Source organism: Lampetra planeri, chromosome 19, assembly GCF_965212315.1.
Source record: "Lampetra planeri chromosome 19, kcLamPlan1.2.h2, whole genome shotgun sequence".
Classification (NCBI taxonomy): Eukaryota; Metazoa; Chordata; class Hyperoartia; order Petromyzontiformes; family Petromyzontidae; genus Lampetra; species Lampetra planeri.
The window spans coordinates 10883522-10889257 of NC_136125.1; the positions used below are offsets into that span (position 1 = coordinate 10883522).

At 51.8% G+C, this 5736-nt stretch overlaps 1 long non-coding RNA gene across 1 annotated transcript; it reads right to left on the reverse strand.

Moving 5' to 3' along the window:
• Nucleotides 1–4134: 4134 nt before the first annotated feature.
• On the reverse strand, nt 4135–4814 carry LOC144724172 (uncharacterized). The gene is made up of 2 exons (XR_013586448.1): nt 4640–4814; nt 4135–4346 (listed from the first exon to the last, which is right to left on the reverse strand). It is a non-coding gene; the product is annotated as an uncharacterized LOC144724172 (long non-coding RNA).
• Nucleotides 4815–5736: the final 922 nt, after the last annotated feature.

The window sequence follows — 5736 nt, forward strand, 5'->3', positions numbered from 1 at the left end:
ACTAGTAAGGGTTGCCACATAAACAGAACGTGCCAATTCGTCACTAGTACAGCACCACCGGTGTGTTGGAGAGCCAAGCCACAACATTTACAATCTGAGTACGACGTTTCGCCAGCAATTACGACCAGTTTCATCCATATATACAGCAGGCGTCAGGGTCTGGATCGAACCCACCCCCTCCTATGTACCAGGCGAGGTAGTTAACATCTTGTCACTGTGGCGCCCCCAGTCTCATCCGTCAGACACCATCCCTTCCTCGCCACGATGTGGTTTGCCCGAAGCCGGTTTACGTTCATCCACAGCCAGTGTGATGTCACACACACACCGTATGCTGTGTAGGCCTGGACAACATCAAACGCTTGCTGTGCTATCAGGTGCTGCGAGGATTACGCTTGTCCGGTCAGAGATCTAGAAGAAGGACATACACGCCATTGTTTCACCTGCTGTGATTCCTCAATTGTCTTTATTATAATTAGCAGCAACCCGCCAACCCTGTAAACTCCGCGAATACCTCCGCCGTCTGTGAGAGCTGGGTGTCCTGCTGAAGGGTCATTGTTTAAAACATCAGCCTATTGTATATGTGTCATAAGGCAGTGCTGCTGATGAGTTGTTGTTGTTGTTGTTTGTACTCTCGTACAAAGCCGTGCTTTGTGTCAATATTTGACGATCGTTATTGTGCCGAGAGTGTCAACATTGGACCGCAATTGCATCGGCCAGCCTCTCGTTGCGATTCAATGATTCTTCCCATTTAAAATAAATACATGAAGAACGATACTGACCCTCTGAGATCCACCAAAATTAAAACCACTGCCCTCACCTCATCTGCCCGAGTCTCAGCTCACCATCATCATTATCATCCATGCTCACTCTCCTGCTGGATGAAGGCTGCGCACTTTGGAATGTCACGCACAACAACAACCGTTATTCGCGATCAGGTGGGGGTGACGTCACCACCGCGCTCGTGCCAGGCTAGGTGCACGTTGAGGCCACGCGAAGTGTCGAACGCCCGCTGGCAGGAGGTCACGGGACACACCCAGGTGCCATGGGTTGCCTGACTGAGATGACTGGCTGGTGTCAAATATCCCCCGTGGAGCCTAAACGGGCTGTTGGGGCAAGCGCTGTTAGCGAGCACCTATGAAGGCCGGCACAGCATACGAGGGGGTGGGTGGCCAGCACCACGCCCGACCGCCTTTGTCTCCCCAGTGGCGATATTTACACACCGCGCCAGGTACTCATTTGAGGCTGAGTCGACCTAGGGAAGGCCCACAACCGGTTCAGATAATCGTTACTGGTATTGTCCATGAGCGGGAATCGAACTCGGGCCGCCGGGTTCGTAGCGCAGGGTGGCGCTAACCGTTCCACCACCGCATCGCCAATGTCCGTGTGACCTTTGAGCTCTGGCCCCACTCTGTGTTGGGTTGTTCTTTGTCACGTGTGAACAACGCAAAAAGCGAGTTTGTTTCAGATTGAAAGTCACCGTGCGTCATTTACAAGACTCGGCCGAGTTCCTCACCAATGAGAAAACGACTTCCATGAGGGATTTCCCAGTTCAGATCCTCTTACACACAGACTGGTCCAGAGCCTATTCCTGATACCCAGCCTGGCACAGAGACTATTCCTGACACCCAGCGTGGTCCAGAGACTATTCCTGGCACCCAGCCTGGTCCACAACCTATTCCTAGCACCCAGGCTGACCCAGATCCTATTCCTGGCACCCAGCAGGGTGCATGCCCGGTACGTGCTTGGTCTCCTTTGTGAATAAGAAGCTTGGCAGACAGAGAGAAGTTTGAAGGCTCACCAGGTCACTTGACTTACCAGGTCACTTGACTCACCAGGTCACTCGACTGCCCTTTAATGAACAGTGGCCTACCAGTGTGTTTCTCAGCAATATAATCATCATAATAATAATAATGATTTACAACCCTTGATTATTCATGTATAATAAAATCCCCAACTATAACTCATTCATATTCTTTACTCCGTCTCTAAAGACATAGCCATTTTTCACGATGTTATACCTTTTTGTTATGAGCTAATGTCAAGGCATGATCCTGGTGAGCTTTTTGTATGCACTGTGTATGCATGCGTGCGTGCGTGCGCGTTTACATATCGTCCGTCTGCGTGAGAATATTTAGCAGTCGCCTGAGTTTCCGCGACAAGATGCTTTGGGAATCAATGGCAAGGTGTACGAGCCGTTCCGAGTGTCACGGGGTTGGAGGGGGAGCGTGCGGCGTGGCGCTCCTCGTGACGGATCGCGAACTCCGCAATGCCGCGCTGCGTAGCGATGAACACGCGCGGCGTTGCGCTGCTCCCGCCGTGCTCACGAGCTGCCGCAGCAAGGCAACATCCGTTGTGACGATCGCTGCTCTGTGAGAGGTTTGTCGTGCAATTAACCCTTTCCCGTTCCGACGACGTACGTGTGTACGTCATCAAAACAAAGCCAGATTCCGTTCCAATGACGTACGTGTACGCATGTGTACGTCATCAAAACGAAGCCAGATTCCGTTCCATTGACGTATGTGTACGCATGTGTACGTCATCAAAACGAAGCCAGATTCCGTTCCAATGACGTACGTGTACGCATGTGTACGTCATCAAAACGAAGCGAGATTCCGTTCCATTGACGTACGTGTACGCATGTGTACGTCATCAAAACGAAGCGAGATTCCGTTCCATTGACGTACGTGTACGCATGTGTACGTCATCAAAACGAAGCGAGATTCCGTTCCATTGACGTACGTGTACGCATGTGTACGTCATCAAAACGAAGCCAGATTCCGTTCCAATGACGTACGTGTACGCATGTGTACGTCATCAAAACGAAGCCAGATTCCGTTCCAATGACGTACGTGTACGCATGTGTACGTCATCAAAACGAAGCGAGATTCTGTTCCATTGACGTACGTGTACGCATGTGTACGTCATCAAAACGAAGCCAGATTCCGTTCCATTGACGTACGTGTACGCATGTGTACGTCATCAAAACGAAGCCAGATTCCGTTCCAATGACGTACGTGTACGCATGTGTACGTCATCAAAACGAAGCGAGATTCCGTTCCATTGACGTACGTGTACGCATGTGTACGTCATCAAAACGAAGCGAGATTCCGTTCCATTGACGTATGTGTACGCATGTGTACGTCATCAAAACGAAGCCAGAAGCAAAACTAAAATAACTTTATCTTTATAAAGTCTCAAGTTATAAAGCAACTCTATGTGCATTTGTTTTCCACGGAGAGCCCCACTGAACATCTAGTCTCTCACTTAGCAGGGATCTGCCTCGGGATGTTTGGCCGTTGCTATTCGTGTTTGACATGGAGGAAGGAAATTCGAATTCCTGGCGAAGAGTGCATTCGTACGAGGGGGAAACGCTCAAAGCTCCACGCAGACAGATTCAAGAATCCATCGCTCTGCTGCCATTTCCTGGCCACCTTGCAGCCTCTGCTCACCACACTGGGTAATTTCCAAGTCAGTGTACCATTCAAGTGCGAGTCGGGCTCAACCCTGCTCAGCTTCCAAGATCAGATGAGGTCAGGTACATTCAGGGTGATTCTGTTCAAGGGCAAGGTGGTTGATTTTACGAAAGGCTTCCGAAGCACAATGAGAAATTGGATGCATGTTTGTGGCCTGCTGTCGATGTCTCGAGGTGATAGCAGTACAAACGAAAGAATATTGTCCAACATTTATCGATCCACTGACAGATCAGAGCCCCCCCCCCAAGCCGTGTCGGTCAGTGGGGGTTGTTGGGGCCATACGTCACCACGCGGCTGGGTCAGTGGGGGTTGACGACGCAGGGCGGTATCATGGTACGGTTCAGACTGGATTCGCCCCTCACGTTCGCTGGGGCCTGGAATCTAACTCAGGTTGCCGGGTTCACAGTAAGGTGCGTTTGAGTGTATTTGATTTGTAAAAACAGACGATCCCGTTTAGCCAGTTTCCCGGCTATTTAACAAGTTAACACCGCCCCCCCCACCCTCCCCCCAACTCAGGGTCGTTATATTTGTAACGAGGTAGGGATTCCGCTGAGACCACACGTCCCATTCTGAAGTGAAAAATCTGGGTTCAAATAAAATAAAATACGGAAAGCAGGAAAAAAAAATTCCCAAAGCATAATCAAAACACGGGAAGCAACGCCACATTTATTGATTTATTTATTTCCCCGAAGAAGAAAAATAAAACGTCACAGAACGAGAGCGTCACAACGACGTCGTTCGGCCGCTCGTGATCCGACGACGTTGGCTGTCCATTCCGTACGAAGAAATCCGTCGGAGCGCTGTCCGCTCGCTCCCTCGCTCGCGCTGTCCCATCGCACCAGTAAAACTTTTTCGCCACTCCTCAGAATAAACCTAAAAAAATATATAAAACGAATTCCGTGCCATGGGTACAATTTCGTTTTTTTTGCCGACGTGATTTTTCGACGTGGCCGCATCGTGCACGCGCGTGCATTATGCATCATTGCAAAACATAAAAAAAAGTTCGTTTGCGCCGAGGCTATTACTCTTTCCTATGATAGCAGCAGGCATAATATGTTTATAGCGGCACCATAAAGCTGTTACTGAAACATTAATGCCCCGAGATTGCTTCAGGACATGCATTGCGGTGCATAAAGGTCCATGCGCGTGAGTTTTAATGTTTGAACCTGCGCTCACGACGACGACGACGACGATGATGATGTTGATGGCAAAGAGCGTTCACGCACATCGACTCCTGGCCCTCAGCCACACCGGGAGCACTCGCTTCTCTGTGTGAGCGAGCACGCGAACAGCACCAGGGCTGTCCAAATCGTGTTGCTGGCCTGCCCCATTACTGGACATCTGTGGAAAAAAAAAAGCTTCATAGCTCATCGGATTGCTCTTGCAATCTCGATAAAGATTCTGATTCTGACGGCGAAACGGGGCCCAAAACGTTTTCCCGCGACGTCGCTTAATCCGATCCGCGGCGTCACCCAAGCCGGAGAATGTGAAGTTGTCCCACGACAGTGTCACTCGAGCATCTACAGCACATTGTACTTGCGCAACTATGTGAAGTAATCCGGTGATTGACCTGGGGGTCAGTGAGTGGGGGTCAGTGAGTGGGGTCAGTGTGTGGGGTCAGTGGGTGGGGGTCAGTGTGTGGGGTCAGTGGGTGGGGGTCAGTGTGTGGGGTCAGTGTGTGGGGTCAGTGTGTGGGGTCAGTGGGTGGGGGTCAGTGGGTGGGGGTCAGTGAGTGGGGGTCAGTGAGTGGGGTCAGTGAGTGGGGTCAGTGAGTAGGGGTCAGTGTGTGGGGTCAGTGGGTGTGGGTCAGTGGGTGGGGGTCAGTGGGTGGGGTCAGTGTGTGGGGTCAGTGAGTGGGGTCAGTAAGTGGGGTCAGTGGGTGCGGTCAGTGAGTGGGGTCAGTGGGTGGGGGGTCAGTGAGTGGGGGTCAGTGAGTGGGGGGTCAGTGGGTGGGGGTCAGTAAGTGGGGTCAGTGTGTGGGGTCAGTGTGTGGGGGTCAGTTGGTGGGGTCAGTGAGTAGGGTCAGTGGGTGGGGGGTCAGTGAGTGGGGGTCAGTGAGTGAAGGTCAGTGAGTGGGGGTCAGTGAGTGAAGGTAAGTGAGTGGGGGTCAGTGAGTGGGGTCAGTGTGTGGGGTCAGTGGGTGGGGGTCAGTGTGTGGGGTCAGTGTGTGGGAGTCAGTGTGTGGGGGTCAGTGGGTGGGGGTCAGTGTGTGGGGTCAGTGTGTGGGGGTCAGTGGGTGGGGGTCAGTGAGTGGGGTCAGTGT